Source organism: Heptranchias perlo, unplaced genomic scaffold, assembly GCF_035084215.1.
Source record: "Heptranchias perlo isolate sHepPer1 unplaced genomic scaffold, sHepPer1.hap1 HAP1_SCAFFOLD_43, whole genome shotgun sequence".
Classification (NCBI taxonomy): Eukaryota; Metazoa; Chordata; class Chondrichthyes; order Hexanchiformes; family Hexanchidae; genus Heptranchias; species Heptranchias perlo.
This window is the reverse complement of record NW_027139442.1, coordinates 5502501-5520670: the sequence shown is the minus strand read 5'-3', so window position 1 is coordinate 5520670 and position 18170 is coordinate 5502501. Positions and strand designations below refer to the sequence as shown.

General features: G+C 44.5%; 2 non-coding genes across 2 annotated transcripts; both read left to right on the top strand.

Annotated features, from left to right (window-relative positions):
- Positions 1–4819: 4819 nt before the first annotated feature.
- trnaa-cgc (transfer RNA alanine (anticodon CGC)) lies at positions 4820–4891 on the top strand. The gene has a single exon. It is a non-coding gene; the product is annotated as a tRNA-Ala (tRNA).
- Positions 4892–6851: 1960 nt separating this feature from the next.
- Positions 6852–6923, top strand: trnaa-ugc (transfer RNA alanine (anticodon UGC)). Its single transcript has one exon. It is a non-coding gene; the product is annotated as a tRNA-Ala (tRNA).
- The last annotated feature ends 11247 nt before the right edge of the window (positions 6924–18170 follow it).

Here is an 18170-nt window from a genome sequence, read left to right as displayed (position 1 = left end):
CTTGCCACAGGGGAAAACACGCTTGTTTACTTCAAATGGAGCTGGCTTTCGAATGTGACGGTAGCTCAGTGGTAAAGCGCATGTGCGCAGGGTTGTGTTTTATTCTGAGCATCTCTCTTCACTTTTGTTTCGAATTTTGGAAAGATCCTCTTCGACTCGCCTCGCCTTTACACGCAAGGACAGGCAAAACTTTCTTCACCTGGAGAAAAATCTAATGCTCCGCATAGGATACAATTCAATCGAAGAGCGCACGCGCCGTTTCAATGGCCACCAACCCCAGCTCGTCAAGATGTTTTCAGTGAAACGAACTGTAAACACGAACCCATATTTGGGATATGTCCTAAGTCCATCTTTAGTGAAATGAGACCCCGTTCTCTATTCGTCTCATGTTGACATCTTCTGAAATTCAAGAACTCATAATATTCTTGCAGGCCTCTGCTGCAATGTGCCTGAGCATTTCTAATCCCGTCCAACTGAATGCTTCCTGACTGATAAGGGCAGCGTTCGAAAAACGGGGACCTGAAACAGGAAGGATGGTTATAGTCCAGCAGTGCTTGCAAATACTTTTGGAGATAACTCTCATATCTCCACCCCCTCGAACACTCTATCCCGGATGACAACAAATAACCCTGAATGGGTAAAATCCGAGCCTTTGAGAGGCAAAGTCTTGGACCAAATCATCACAACGCTGTGACATTCGATATCTGCCGATGTCTGCCGATGAGGTCTAAAATTCTTAACACTAACGGATCGCCTCCTGAACCGAGGCTTTTTCAGCAAGGGTTGCTCCGCAACTCTGTGAGGCCGCTTTTATATCAAAGAACTACTCTCGGTAATCCTGCACCATCAACACAGATTCGGTTCCGAAAACCATGTTCACCTCTTTTAAAAGAAGATCCACTCTGGTTGTTCTTGAGAACCGAAGTTGTCAATTCCTGATCTCCTTCCATCAATGTGGAGAAATATTCACTCAAATTAAGAAACCTAAAAATGTAATAATGCCTGATATATGCTTACATTCTGCAATAGAAAAGTTGCTGTTTGGTCAATATTGAGGCAGAGTTAATCTTAGACAAGAAAAAAATCTAAATCAGCTGCCTGTGGAAGGGGTTAACTTCTCTGCAGTGAAAAGAAGGCGGAACCAGATATTATCAGACTCATGCAGCTTGCGTCACGCTGCTTTCACGTCAACTTAAAAAACTGAGCTGAATGAAAAAGAACCTAACTCCATTTTACTTCTCCCCCAACCGACACACCCCATCCATGCCTCTGTGCCGTTAAGCAATAATAATTTGAACAAAGATCCTAATACAATTAAATTCTGGAAAATAAATGTTAGCTGATTCTTGACTTCCAATTTTCAATACATGAGCCGTGAAAGCACAGATTTTGTTTAAACAAGCTTTTTTTTCATTAGGAATTGAAAATCGGTTAAAACAAGCAGACATCATGAATAACATCACTGTTAATTTTAAACATATTGCTGTCAGGGAAGACAGCATTTTAGTTCATACATTTCTTTTTAAAAAGAGTAGGTTGTACCTGCCCTTGTGCCTACTAATTACACTCAACATTAACTCTAATCCACCTCAAATAATTAATTCCTTGGCATTTGTAAGAAATTCACAAATGCAAATTGCTTTTAATGTGATAATCTCATGTCGGGAACGAAAGACTCTCACATAATTTACAATAATCAGAATTTCACCGTGGCCTCAATAAAAGTCTGGTTTTCACAATTTAATAGATTAGTTAATCTCAATATCTCCAATTTAATTCAGCAATATCTTAAACTTAACACGATAAAACAGATAATATTATAGAAATATCACGTGCTTACAAAAACCCAATAAATTACATTACCTTTCTTTTTGTTATTTCTTCAGTCGCCTTTACAATTATGCGTAAAATGTACTGAATATAACTGAAGAAAAGTTAACCTTCGCAGCTAAACAAAATCTTTGTAACATTTTTACACTGCATGCTGAAAAAGAGGGTTTCACCACAGCCAGTGGCACCGAAACATTCACACAGGCATTTAAAGAAACAGCGCGCTGCAAACAAAAGAAATTCTGTAGCTTGTAACTACAAAAGGGATTGTGTCTTCCCCTCTCTCCTTTATTATATGATAAACTAATTTATCCTGTTTTCTCCAAAACCAATTTTCAATTTCTGGTGTTCGCTACTTAATCCCATTTTTACTGAGTCAATGTCTCGAACTCACAGTCTGTGTCTCAAACAAACCTGTTATCTCCTGGACAAATCTTAGGAATCTTACAACACCAGGTTATAGTCCAACAGTTTTATTTGAAAATCACAAGCTTTGGGAGGTTTTCTCCTTCGTCAGGTGGAGAAAGCCTCCGAAAGCTTGTGATTTTCAAATAAAACTGTTGGACGATAACCTTGTGTTGTAAGATTCCTTACATTTGTCCAACCCAGTCCATCACCGGCATCTCCACATCATGGACAATTCTTAACAGACTTCTCTGCCCATCACGACGCTCAGATTCTTTTCAAAAAAACAGCTTCTTTGATAGCCCCCATGGTTACTGTTAGTATTGGAGGGAAAACTCATGCTCCCGCCGAAACGGTTTTCCTACCTTAACGGACTGGGATTAGCACCTTGTCCGTCCGAGGTACATAGTTTCACTCAATCCACATTATCTCATGTTAAGGTCCGATGCTGCAGTGGCCAGTTTATAAGATCGATTAAGACTCGACACCAATAGGTTGCGATTAATCCTTCACTGAATATAATAAAGTATCAACAAACACAATGTTTAAGGCCATAGTATTAATAGGAAGGACACGATACGAACCTTCAGTCTTGCTTTGGATAGAAGCTGTAACCATCAGATGACTGCTGATCCGTCTCTCCCTCTCGCCGTCCTGTCCTTCTATACATTCAAATGTAAAACTAGAATTGTTTACACCAATCATTTCATGCAACCTCTCCCTGATCTTTATTTGTTATTCACATTCCTATCAGAACTGCTCATGGTATGTCCGGACACAAGATGCCTGGACCTCAACATGCCCAAAGTCTACATATTCTCAACATATTCTCAACACATTCTCCACATATTCTCAACATATTCTCAACACATTCTCCACATATTCTCAACATATTCTCAACATATTCTCAACATATTCTCAACACATTCTCCACATATTCTCAACACATTCTCAACATAGTAGCAACACATTCACAATGTCGCCTGTTATCTTCTGCAAAATGCTTGAACCCTGCAATTTAAGCAGCTTTCAGCATCACCTCGCTCAGTCTGACCTTCTGTATTCTGGATAAGTTTTAACTCGGCCATTTCATGATCCTCAGCGACTATCCTTCGATTCCCAGAGATATTATGTTTATAAGCGCGTGTTGTTTATGCATTAAGATGACTAATGTAAACGTGAGTGGTTTCTATGGTTTATATTTTGAAAACTCCTAATCTGAATGTACGCTCCATATGCTGAAAATGCCTAATCTTACACCAAGGAGTCTCTTCCCTCTCTCCCACTCGCCGCCCACGGAACGATGAATCATCTGAGGCTCCACAGGCATTAAATTGTCCCGGAGAAGGATTTCATCCCACGGTGGCCTCAGCAGCTCGGCTCATAGCAGCCACCGACTGACCGGAATGTGTGACGGTCCAATGTCGAGCGAGCAATCCCAGTTCTCGGTCCTGTTTGACGCTCTGTCATTCATACAACTCACTTTATGATTCAGAGGCTGGAATTCAGCGGACAGGCGTTTAGAGTACACAGAGGTAAGAATAGGTTGGATGTTAGGCGGTTCTTCATTTCCCAGCGATCAGTGAGTTTTTGGAATGCATTGCCGGCCGGTGTGGTGGGTGCTGGCTCTCTCTCTGCCTTCTTGAGGGATCTGGACCGGTTATTGACTGGGGCAGAGATCGCATAATATAGAAGGTGGGTGGTTTTACAGTTAACCTACACATGGTCACTCTCATGTCCTGGACTGGTTTCGATCGCCTGAAGATGTCGGGGAGGAATTTTCCAGAAATTGGCCCTGTATTTTTTCCGGTTTGTAACCGCTCCAAGGTTTGTAACCGTTTCCGGTGGGTGGGACAGGATTGATGAACCAGCTGGTCTTTTCCTGACCATCATGCCCGTCAGTCACCTCAGCTCGTCAAGTTGTTTTTTTGTTGAAGTGATCTTTAAACACAAACTCACACCTGGCCCTTTATTGTGTAATGAGATTCAATGCTCTCCACGCCTCACCTTGCCCTCCTCTGAAGCTGGAGGACTGGAAATATTCTTGCCGGCCTCTGCCACAATGTGCCTGAGCATTTCTCGTCCCGTCCAACGGTAAGCAAAGTGATTGATAACGGGAGCGTTCGAAAAAATGCGCCCTGAAATGGGAAGGATGGTTACAGCACAGTTCAAGGAGTCTCTCCCCACTTTCTCAGCCTATCTTCTGAAATCCCCGTTTCTCATCAGACTAAGTGCCGAGGCCTGGTTTCTTCCGTTCACCAACAGTTGTATCAGGTCCGCATACTTCACCTTGAATTGTCTGGTTGGAGCAGAAAACGAGATGATTTTAAGCCCAGTGCACAAAGTGTCAGCACCCACCACACCAGCCGGCAATGCAATCCACAGATTCACTACTCTCTGGGAAATGAAGAACCGCCAAACATCCAGACTATTCTTACCTCTGTGTCGTCGAAACGCCTGTTCCCTGCTCCTCCCCAATCTTTGAAACTGGAAATAATCGATCACGTGGCAGACCCACCATGGGTGGTCTCATAAAAGGAGGGCAGTCAGTTCTTCTTTCCCTGGGTAGCGATTTATTCCATCTGGGGATGTAGCTCAGTGGTAGAGCGCATGCTTCGCATGTATGAGGTCCTGGGTTCAATCCCCAGCATCTCCAAAAATATTTTTGATCAGAATTACTCATGGAAAGGCGAATCGCGCTTTCTGAGCGCAGCGAGTTCCATCTTCTGAGGCTCCACAAGCATCAAATTGTCCCGGAGCAGGACTTCATCTCACGGTTCCCTCAGCAGCTCAGCTCATCGCCGCCGCTGACTGACTGGAATGTGTGACAGTGCAATGTCGAGCGAGCAGTCCCAGCTCTTGTTTGACGCTGTGTCATTCATCCATCTCACTTTATGATTCAGAGGTTGGATGTCAGCCTCGTCACTGACTATTGGGAATTGTATTTTTTTATTTCCGCTGACTTTTTTTTTGGAAAGTTCTAAGTAAAGACGAGCAGCAAAGACCGTGATCTGAAGCAGAGGTTGAACATTGTGAGCGCGTGTGACGACTGGGCATCACGTTGTCAGGGAGAGACAGAGCGGAAAGCCCACTTTTTTATTCTAAAGTTGAAGACCCTTTGCTGAGGGGATGTAGCGCAGTGGAAAAGCGAATGTTTTGCGTGTGTGGTATCTCCGGTTCAATCCCCGGCATCTCCAAACGCTGTGGATTTTGAAAGGATCTTTTTGTCCTCACCTCACCTTCACACACCAGGACAGGAAAGGGATTCTGTCCCTCGAGAAAAAACGAACGCTCTGCACACGATACAATGGAATGGAAGCACGCACGCAGCTTTGAAATGGCTGCCATCCCGGGGCTGGAGAGCGTGCCCAGTAATAATAACAGAGAAAATCGGATCACGAGTCGGCCATTCGGACCCCCGAGCCTGCTCCGCCATTATATATGATCATGGCTGATCCTCGATCTCAATACCATATTAACGCTCTCTCTCCGTGCGCTTTGATGCCTTCTGTGTGTAGAAATCTGTCTTTCTTAAATATATTCATTGACTTGGCCTCCACAGCCTTCTGTGGTAGAGAATTCCACAGGTTCACCACCCTCTGAGTGAAGAAATAGATTATTCCCAGTTTCACAGATCCGGGTGGAGCAGCGGACAGGCGTTCAGGCGACACAGAGGTCGGAATAGGCTGGGTGTAAGGCGATTCTTCTTTTCCCACAGAGTAGTGAGTCTCTGGAATGCATTGCTGGCTGGTGTGGTGGGTGCTGACTCTCAATTTGCCTTCTCGAGGGATCTGGACCAGTTTTTGACTGAGGCAGAGATCGCATCATATCGAAGGTGAGAGGTTTTACAGTTAACCCACGCATGGTCAGTGCGATCCACTGGACTCAATTCGATCGCCTGAAGGAGTCGGGGAGGAATTTCGCAGAATGTCCCCTCCTTATTGGCGCTGGATTTATTTCTAGATTGTAACCGCTCCCAGGAGATTACATGTTTCCGGTGGGAGGGGCGGGTGTTGTAGGTGGGAAGTGTCTGGTCACGATGCTCCAGGCATGTGGGGCAGGATTGATGAACCAACTGGTCTTTTCCTGACCATCATGTCCGTCTGTAGCCCCAGATCGTCAAGCTGTTTTCAGTGAAGTGATCGTTAAACACAAAATCACACCTGGGGCAAGTCCTGCATCCGTCTATAGTGAAATTATACTCAATGCTGTCTGTGTCTCACCTTACCCTCCTCTGAAGCTCAGGGACTCGAAATATTCTTGCCGGCCTCTGCCACAATGTGCCTGAGGATTTCCCGTCCCGTCCAACCGTAAGCAATGTGACTGATAACGGCAGCGTTCGAAAAATGTGCCCTGATATCGGAAGGATGGTTGCAGCACAGCCAAAGGAGTCTCTCCCCCTCTCCCACCCTTTCTTCTCAACGCCCCTTTTCTCATTGCTCTGAGTGCCGAGGCCTGGTTTGTTCTGTTCACCCATAATTATATCAGGTCCGCAAACTTCATGTTTAATTGCCTGGTTGGAGCAGAAAAGGAGACGAATTGAAGCCCAAAGAAAAACCTTATGTGGACTGATAAATTGAAGGAGATCAGCTCTTCGTTGGCATTTTGTTTTGTCTGGGGATGTAGCTCAGTGGTAGAGCGCGTGCTTTGCATGTATGAGGTCCTGGGTTCAACCCCCAGCATCTCCAAAGCTATTTTTTTCATCAAAATTACCCACAGAATGGCGAATCTTGATTTCGGAGTGCCGCGAATTGCAAGCTCTGAGGCTCCACAAGCATTCAATTGCCGGATTGCACCTCATGGTCTGCTCAGCAGCTCAGATCACAGCAGCCGCCGACTGATCGGAATGTGTGACGGTGCAATGTCCAGCGAGCAGTTCGAAGAACGGCGACCTGAAACAGAAATGACGGTCAGCACAGCCCGAGGAGACTCACCTCTCTCCCAGACTTTCTTCTCAACGCTCCCTTTCTCATTTCTCTGAGTGACGAGACCTGGTTTCTTCTGTTCATCCAGCGGGTACGGTAGCATAATGGACTCGTAATCCAGCGGTACGGTAGTTTACTGGACTTGTAATCCATGCGGCCTGTATTAATAATCCAGAGTCAAGAATTCAAATCCCACCACCGCAGCTGGGGAATTCAATTTCAATTAATAAAAAATTGAATTAATAAAATAAAGTCTGGATTTAAAATACTAGCATCAGGTCCGCATACCTCAGGTATCTCCTATGCTTGAAGGAGGAAATGCTTTTCAGTAAATTCTCGGGTGGCCTTCGGAAAGTGAGGCACTCAGTCCTTTCACACTTGGTTCGAGGTCGTTATTATCTGGTGATGTCGCTCAGATGATAAACCGCATGCTTCGCATGTATGAGGTCTCAGGTTCTATGCCCAAACACTTTACATTTTGAATTCTGGTCAGTCGGCGGCTCGTTATGAGCTGAGCTGCTGAGGGGACCGTGAGATGAAGTCCTTCTTCGGGACAATTGAATTTATGTCTCAGAAGTTGGAACTCGCTTCCCTCTGAAAGCACGATTCGCCTTTCTGTGGGACATTCTGGTGAAAATAAATGGTGGAGGTGTTAGATATTGAACCCAGAAACTTATACACGCAAAGCAGGTGCTGTACCACTGAGCGACAACCCCGAATCCAATAGAGCTATAACCAAGGGTAGCCGAACGAGGTGCTTACTGACTTCGGACCACTCAATGATTCACTGGGCTTAAAATCATCTCCTCTTGTGCTCCAAGCGGACAACAGCCACGTCGCCACGTAGCGGACGGTTGGACGGGACGAGCAATTCTCAGGCACATTGTAGCAGAGGCATGCAAGAATATTTCGAGCCCTTGAGCTTCAGAGGAGAATAACGTGAGACGCAAAGACATTGAGTCCCGTTTCACTAAAGACAGACGCAGGACATGCCCCAGTTGGGGGTTTGTGTGAGGATCGCTTCATTGAAAGCACCTTGACGAGCGGGGGATGTGGACGAACAAACGGAAATGACGTGCAGTAAAAGACCAGCTGGTCCATCAAGCCTGCCCCTCACTGGTGGTGGCGGGAGCGTCATTACTGACACTTACTCCCCCTCCCCCCGCCCGCAGCCATGGAATCTCCTCGGAGAGGCAAAGATCCTGAGAAAAATCCAGTGCCTTTAAGGGATAGAATACACTGGAAAATTCCACCCACCCCCCGACCCCCTCAGGTAATCGAAGCCTGCCCATGAGATCAGCTAGATTATACCTAGGTTAACTCTAAATCCTCTTACCCTTTATATGTTGTGACCTCTGCCCCAGCCAAAAACCGTTCCAGCTCCCTGGAGAAGGCAGACAGAGAGTCAGCCCCCACCACACCAGCCAGCAACGCATTCCAGAGGCTCACTGGGAAAAGATGAACCGCCAAACATTCAGCCGATTCCGACCTCTGCGTCGTCTAAACTATTGTCCCATGTCCTCCCCAATCTGTCAAAATGGAACAATCTCTCACTGGGCCCGCAATCCATCACTGGGTTCGGAACCATTGATAAGGAGCGTGCGCTCTTCCATTGAATGCTATCTTGTGCCGAGCATTAGGCTTTTCTCGAGGTGACGAAAGTTTTGCCTGTCCTTGTGTTTAAAGGTGGGGCGAGTCCAAGAGGATGTTTTCACAATTCTATTTAAAATTTGAAACATAAATAGTGATCAGGATAGTAGCAGACTTCAGGAGGACATCGACAGACTGACGAAATGGGAAGACACTTGGCAGTTGCAATTTAATGCGGATCAGTGTGAATTGATTCACTTTAGGAGGAACCACATGTAAAAGCAGTAGAATCGAAATGGTACTACTTTGATGGGGTGCAAGAGCAGAGGGATCTGGGAGTGCACATTTACAACTATTTGATAAGGCGGTTCAGAAAGCGAATGTGACAATTGGCTTTGTAAATAGGGACATGGAACAAAAAAAGAAGGAAGTCACGTTGAACTTTTACAAATCACTGGAAAGCCATCAGCTGGAGTATTGTGAACAATTCTGGGTACCACACTTTAGGGAGGATGTCAATGTATTGGAGAGGGTACAGAGGAGGTTTACTCGGATGATACCAGGGATGAGGGACTTCAATTATGTGGAGAGATTGAAGAATCTAGGATTGTTCTCCTTCGAGCAGTGAAGGTTAAGGGGAGACCTAATAGAGGTATTCAAAATAATAAGGCGTTTTGGGAGAGCAATTAGGGAGAAACTGTATCCACTGGCAAGTGGGTCGGTAACTCTGGATTGAGAGCTAGCTGGAAGACCATAGGCTGAAAATAGTTATAGATGGATTTGGATCTGTTTGGAGACCGGTCACCAGTGGTGTCCCGCAGGGATCGGTGTTAGGACCATTGCTCTTTACGATTTTTATTAATGATCTAGATGTAGGTGTTGGGGGCACCATTTGCAGATGATACTCAGATTTGTACGAGTGTCAGTCCTGTAGACGATTCTCGACTGTTTCAGCTGGATCTTGATGTATTGGTGGATTGGGCTCCTGACTGGTTCTAAATAGAGCATTGAGCTCAATTTATACACCAGCTCCCTATTCTCTTTACCTATCACATCGCGGAACATATGAGCAGTACCGTGATGTGATGGGTAAAGAGAATAGGGATCTGGGGTCTATTTTTAGGATATGGGAACCAGAGTGGGCCATTCAGCCGCACGGGCCTGTTCCGCCATTCAATTACATCTTGGCTGATCTGTGTCTGAACTCCATCGACCTACATTGGTTCCAAAACTCTGAATACCCCTGCCTAACAAAATTCTATAAATCTCAGCTCTGAAAGTTTCAATTGACCTCCATCGTCAACAGCGTTCGGGAGAGAGAGTTGCAGATTTCCACGACCTTTCTTGTGATGGAGTGTTTCCTCCATTCACTCTGAGCAGCCTAGTTCTAATTTTATGGTTATGCCCCCTTGTTCTGGAATCCCCCGCCCTGAGGAAGTAATGCATGTCTATGTACCCTATTACATCCATTAATCATCTTCAACATCTCAATTAGATCTCCACTTATTATTCTATATTCAATGCAATATAAAATCGCTTATGCAACCTCATCATTTAATCCTTTGAGCCACGGTATCATTCCAGTGAATTGGCCCCGCAACCCCTCCAAGGCCAATATATCCTTCCTGAGTTTCGGTGCCCATTACTGAATGCAGACTCCCGATGTGGTCTCACTGGAGCTCTGTACAGCTGTGACATTACTTCCACCGCCTTGTATTCCAGTCGCCTTGAGATAAAGGTCAACATTCCATTAGCCTTTTAAATTATTCCCCCCACCTCCGCGAGCTTTTATTGATTCCTGTACTTGGACCCCAAATCTTTCTGCTCATCCACAGTTCCGACTTTCTCGCCATTTAGAAAATGCTCTGATATATTTTCTTAGTTCCAAAGTGGATAACCTCACACTTTCCGACATTGAACTCCAATTGATTGTAAAACAACACCTGCTATTTTGTCCTTGGACAAGACCTTGGTCAGGCCTCAGTTTGAATAATTTGTCCAGTTTTGGTCTCCTCACATGGTGAGTGATATTGAGGCTTTGGAAAGGGTGCAGAGAAGGGCCACTAGATTTATTCCCAGTTTGAAGTATTTTAGTTGTCAAGATATGTTAAAAGAGCTGGGACTCTACACTATGGAGAAGCGTCGACTTATGGGTGATTTGATCGAAGTGTATAGGATAATGAAGGGAAAAGATTGTGCTCGAGTCGACAGTTCGTGCCAACTAAATAGGTTAGGGAGGACCAGGAATCACAACTTTAAGTTGTACAAAGCAGATCGAGGTTAGATGTCAGGAAGTGATTCTTTTACCGGAGAATAATGAACCTCTGGAACAGGATGCCGGCTCGTGCAGTGGACGCCGATTCGCTGAATTCTTTCAAGCGAGAGCTGGACCTGTTTCTGGCTGGGGTGGAGATCACCTGGTCCAAAAAAGTAGGTAATACACAGAATGATCAGGGCCAGATTGATCTCCGGGGAGGACAAGTTTCACAGACTCAGAAGGTTACATAACAGAAGGACAGTCAGAAGGCATTTTGTTGAGGTCAATCAAAGCGACCCACTGATGCGGGGAAGTGCTGCATATACTTTATTTCATATTGACAGCTACAGTTAAGTCGAACTGATTGAATTGGTGAAGCCGATAATACCGATTGGTTTGTGAGTTTATTGGTGTGAAATGAAGCAGTTTATCGATTGGGATCAGCGTCATCTTAACAAATGTTTCCTGTGTCCGAATATTGAAAGATTGATGAGACATGTGGCAGAAACACGAATATCTAGTCCAGATTTTAAGGGTGAACTATTATTACACCTCGGGGTTACACTATTACATTGTTAGATATTGGATAGAGCAGAAACAATTATATCACGTTCAGATTATAAGGGGGGAACTATTGTTACATCCTTGTGTTGCACTGTCGTATTGATTGATATTGGACAGTGCAGAAACATATATACACTGTTCAGATTATAATGGAAATTATTGTCACATCCCTGGTTTACACTGTCCTATTTTTAGAAAGGGCAGCCCAGAAACACGAATATCGAGTTCAGTTTAGAACGGGAACCATTGATGCATCCCTGGGGTACAGTGTTGTATCGATAGACACGGGGCAGTGAATAAACATGAATATTCAGTTCAGATTATCCAGGAAATATTGTCAGAACCTTGGGTTACACTATCGTATTATTAGATATTGGGCAATGCAGGCACATGAATATCCAGTTCCGATTAGAAGGGGGAACAATTGTTAGATCCTTCGGTTACAGTATCGTATTATTAGATATTGGACAGTGCAGAAACAGTTCAGATGAGAAGGGGGAACTTTAGTTATATCCCTGAGTTACAGTACCGTATTGTTGGATAAGGGGCAGCACATCGGCCTCTCGGATCATTCAAGCAATTCAAAACGTATTCCATGGCAATTACCTTTATCTTCTTCTATTTCAAATACGAATTCGATTTTCTCTGAAACGAGGCAATGGTAAAAGTTGCAATTGTCTCTTTTCTGCCTTTTCCATTCCTTTTGGTGAAACGTTTCATGCTCCAAAAAATCTCTGCGTGAAGAATTTACATTTAAACTCTTCCATGATGAGCTGAATTGATGACCCCTTGTCACTGATCCTCACAACCAGAGGATACAGTAATTCTCTATGACTCTATCACTGTTCCTCACAACCAGAGGATACAGTAATTCTGTATTACTCCGTCACTGATCGTCACAACCAGAGGATACAGTCATTCTCTATTACTCCGTCACTGATCGTCACAACCAGAGGGTACAGTAATTCTCTATTACTCCGTCACTGATCGTCACAACCAGAGGATACAGTAATTCTCTATTACTCCGTCACTGATCGTCACAACCAGAGGATACAGTAATTCTCTATTACTCCGTCACTGATCATCACAACCAGAGGGTACAGTAATTCTCTATTACTCCGTCACTGATCCTCACAACTAGAGGATACAGTAATTCTCCATTACTCCATCACTGATCCTCACAACCAGAGGGTACAGTAACTCTCTATTAGTCTATCAAACACCTTCATATTTAAAATTTACGTCTCCTGCCTATTTCTGTGGAAATAATCCCGGCATTTCAAATCTTTCCTCATGCAGCTTCCCTTCCCGGGCCTCATTCGAGAGAATCTACATTGTGCTCTTTGTGGGTTTAATGTTGTTTCTATAAGGGGGCGTCGAAACTGCAGTCTGTCCTCTGGAACTACGGGCTTTAACCAATGAAAATAAATACTTAAGCTTCTTCCTAGTTTTCAGCCCGATAGAGCGGTAAAACGGGATATAAACAAAGAGAAAAAAAGACAAATAACTAATAAACATTCATCCTATTCACTGTAACTGGTCTCATCTTAGATAGAGGACTTCCTAAAGGCTACCCCCGAAGTCCATCTGCCCCACTTTTGGCAGCCTTGCCTACAGCCTTTTCCACGCTCCAGAATGCCCTCTATTTGAATGCGATGTCTGTAGATAAACCGAGTTATGTTGCTCAAACAAAACAGTGTTCATGAGTAGTTGCCAATGTTCATTTATCTCAACAAGTCCACCTATTATATAAATCTCTTTCTGGGACACGAATATTAGCCCAGAAATTATTTTTGCTCATACAGTGGACAACTAACGAACACATTCAATGAAAGTCAACAACTTGCATTCACAGACCGCCTTTACTGTAATAAAAATTCCAAAGGGGCTTCACGGAAGAGTGGGTAAAAACGGGCACGAAAGAAATAAGAAGATATCAGGACGACTGGCGGAAACCTTGGTCAATGAGTGGGTTTAAGCAGAGTGTAAAAGGAGGAGAAGCAAATGGAGGGACGGAGGGGACAAGGTTGGTTTTCGAGAGTAAAATTTAGATGTCTGAGGAACGGCCACCAATGGTGGGATGAAGAGAGCGGAGGATGGTAAAATATAACAATAACTACTTCTATTTATAAAGCGGATTTAACATAGATAAATATCCTAAGCGGATTTACTGAGGTATAATCAGATAACAATGGACCCCCAGCCATAGAAGGAGATTTTAAGGGGATGACAAAAGCATGAAGCAAGAGGTGGCTTTCATGGAGGGTCTGAAAGAAGGAATGAACTTGCCTTTATATAGCGCCTTGAAATATCTCAGGACGTCCCAAAACGCTTTCCAATCAGTGAAGCACAAATCGAAGTGCAGCGACTGTGGTAGTGCAGGAAAATGTCTCCTGCCAATTTGCACATAGCAATCTCCCACAAACTGCAGTGAGATAAATGACCAGAAAATCGGTATTAGCAATGTTGGTTGAGGGATAAACATTGCCCAGGGCATCAGGGAGAACTCCCCTGCTGTTTTGCGAATATTGCCGTGGGATCTTTTACACCTCCCCCAGAGGGCAGATTGGCCCTCAGCTTAACGTGTGCTATGAAAGTCGGCACCTCCGACAGTACAGTTCTCCCTCAGTCCTGCACTGCAGTGTCAGCCTGGATTATGTGTTCAAGTCTCTGAGGTGACACTTGAACTCAACACTTTCTAATTCAGAAGCTGAGACTGCTACCTCAGAGCCGCGGCTGACGCCTGAAAGGGGGAGAGGGAGATGGAGGGGCATTTGAAGGGAATTCTGGAGCGTGGATATGGCTGAATGCATGGCTGTCAAACGTAGGGCAGATGGACTGAGGAGGCACAAGCGGCCAGAGGTGGAGGAGCAGAGTGTTTGGCAGGGGCTGCGGGACCGGAGGAGGTTACAGAGATATCGAGGGGTGAGGCCCTGGTGGATTTAAGTGTAAGAAAGAATAAAATTAAACTACAGGTTTTGGATACTGGATGCCACTGCAGGTCAATAAGGGCTTGGGTGATTGGTGAGGGACTCAACAATCAAAAAGAAACGGGTGAGGATGGACCATGTGGCAAGGATGTGGGGATTGTGGGCTCAAAGATCATGATTTCCCAATTTTTAACTGGATGAAATCGTGGCTAAACTTAAACAATATCGTCCTGACAACACAAAGACATTGGAAGGTTGAAGAGAGGCGGTGGTTTTGTCAGCGTACAGCTGAAAGCTGGTCCATGTCTGCGGACAATGTCACCAAAGGGCAGCATGTAGATGAGGATGCGGAATGAGTCAAGGATTGAACCTTTACAGACATCAGATATAACGGTGATTGGATGGGAAGAGAAGCTTCTCCTGGCTATGATCAGATAGTTGAGTGGAACCAAGCGAGGGTAGTCCAACCGAAAGAGGCCAGTGATCGATGATTGAGGAGGTAGGTGTGGACGAGAGGCCGGAGATGGGGAGGTGTGAGCCATGGAGGGATTTTAAAACCAGGATGAACAATTTAAATATTAGGTGATGGGGAACTGGGAGTTAGTGAGGGTCAATGTGTCCGGCCAGGATCTGGTGCTGGTTGGAAGATCGAGATGAGTGACCGGCCAGGAGAGCATTGGAGGAATGGAGTCTGGAAGGGACAGAGGCATTGATGAGGGTTTCAATGACAATGGGCTGAGGAAGGAATGGAAGCGGCTGAGGGAAGCACGGGGCCTTTGTGGTGGAGATCAAATCGGGTCATGAGCTCAGCTCAGGGTTACAGGGGACCAATTTTACTGGAACCATCAATCAATGTAAAATAAACGGGTAACCATCTGTAGTAAAATAACAGAGAGAGGAATGGCAATGGAGCTCGTTCAGTGTCCGACCCCTAATATCACACACAGTCATTTCTCGGCTGCAATCCTCAACGTGGCCTTTCACTATCCCCGTGTCAGAGACTCAAAATTCATATTGTAAGTGGGAAACTGCAGGAACAGAGTGAAACGGGGCTGTTTGTGTCCGTGGATTCATTGTACACGGGGTGAAATTGGTAAAATTTATAAATGAATCGGCAGGAGTGAACATGGTCAATACAATTATATGAAAACGGTAAATGAATTCGTTCATCGTTGTTGGACCAGTCCTGTATGAGCACAGCTTTTAACTTTATTTCTGAGAGAGGTCTCATTAAGATAATGTCCTGGACTTTGAAATGTTCATGATATATCCACGTCATTATTTACATTGGCGAAAAGCCGCTGATGTAATGTGTTTGTTCAAGTGACTGTAACTAATAGCAATGATCAGGGGTATAACTGTGTCAGTGGAGTTTATCTCCAGTATAAATCAGGGCTGGTTGCAAAGCATCAGCTCAGAGTCCCTGCCAGAGCTGCGGTTTTCAGATCAACAGAAGTCACTGCTTCTCACAGAAATGGGATATTCATTAATGTTTCAGATAGAACGCGTTTACTATCCCGTTATTTCAGCCATTGGAGTTCCTGGTAAGCCGTTAACTCACCAGTGAATACTATAAATCGGTGTTAACCCTGCTGCTGTACTTGGCTAATTAGTTTTACTGCCATATGTTCTACTCAGCCGCATGTTCTGTTCTATCAGTTGGATGATGGATTGTGGACACTTTCGGTCTTGTAGGAGCTGCATTATATCTGCAAGGAACTTTGTATATTTAACCCTGGCATTGTTACTGGATTATTCACTGTACTGAATGTATTGGAATCAGGTGTCTGGACTAAGAGCTGGTATCAGACAATCAGAAGCTGTTAACAGTTTCATGTTGTGCAACCGAACTGTCCTGGAATATTTTTTCATCAATGTGTTTTCACTGATTGATAATGAGACAGCTCGCGGTCTCAGTGTTACAAGGAGGCAGCTCAGAGTCCCTGCCAGAGCTGCGGTTTTCAGATCAACAGAAGTCACTGCTTCTCACATAAATGGGATATTCATTAATGTCCTCCCTCCACAATAACATGATCCAGTATAATTGGGATTTCAATGTATTTATTGATTATCTCTGTTATGAAAGCTTATTTCATTATGTGTGCATCGAATGCAGCTTCAGAGGTCTGGCGACTGAACTGAGTTTGCTGCTGATTCTTTCATATAAGAACATAAGAACATAAGAAATTGGAGCAGGAGTAGGCCAATCGGCCCCTCGAGCCTGCTCCGCCATTCAATAAGATCATGGCTGATCTGATCCCAACCACAAATCTAAAGAACACAAGAAGTCGGAGCAGGACCCGGCCACATAGCCCCTGGGCCCTCTCCGCCACCCACAGGGCATTGACCGATCCGAACTCAGCTTCATGTCCAATTTCCTGCCCGCTCCCCATAACCCCTAATTCCCTTTACTTCTAGGAAACTGTCTATTTCTGTTTTAAATTTATCTAATGATGTAGCTTCCACAGCTTCCTGGGGCAGCAAATTCCACAGACCTACCACCCTCTGAGTGAAGAAGTTTCTCCTCATCTCAGTTTTGAAAGAGCAGCCCCTTATTCTAAGATTATGCCCCCTAGTTCTAGTTTCACCCATCTTTGGGAACATCCTTACCGCATCCACCCGATCAAGACCCTTCACAATCTTATATGTTTCAATAAGATCGCCTCTCATTCTTCTGAACTCCAATGAGTAGAGTCCCAATCTACTCAACCTCTCCTCATATGTCCGCCCCCTCATCCCCGGGATTAACCGAGTGAACCTTCTTTGTACTGCCTCGAGAGCAAGTATGTCTTTTCTTAAGTATGGAGACCAAAACTGTATGCAGTATTCCAGGTGCGGTCTCACCAATACCTTATATAACTGCAGCAATACCTCCTTGTTTTTATATTCTATCCCCCTAGCAATAAAAGCCAACATTCCGTTGGCTTTCTTGATCACCTGCTGCACCTGCATACCAACTTTTTGATTTTCTTGCACTTGGACCCCCAGATCCCTTTGTACTGCAGTACTTTCCAGTCTCTCGCCATTAAGAAAATAACTTGCTCTCTGATTTTTCCTGCCAAAGTGCATAACCTCACATTTTCCAATATTATATTGCATCTGCCAAATCTCCGCCCACTCACCCAGCCTGTCTATATCCCCTTGCAGGTTTTTTATGTCCTCCTCACTCTCTACTTTCCCTCCCATCTTTGTATCATCTGCAAATTTTGGTATGTTGCACTCGGTCCCCTCCTCCAAATCGTTAATATAGATTGTAAAGAGTTGGGGACCCAGCACCGACCCCTGTGGAACACCACTGGTTACTGGTTGCCAGTCCGAAAATGAACCATTTATCCCAACTCTCTGCTTCCTGTTTGATAACCAATCCTCCACCCATGCCAGAATATTACCCCCAATCCCGTGATTTTTTATCTTAAGTAATAATCTTTTATGTGGCACCTTGTCGAATGCCTTCTGGAAGTCTAAATACACTACGTCCACTGGTTCCCCTTTATCCACCCTATACGTTATATCCTCGAAGAACTCAAGCAAATTTGTCAGACATGACTTCCCCTTCATAAAGCCATGCTGACTTTGTCCTATTAAATTATGCTTATCTAAATGTTCCGTTACTGTCTCCTTAATAATAGACTCCAAAATTTTACCCACCACAGATGTTAAGCTAACTGG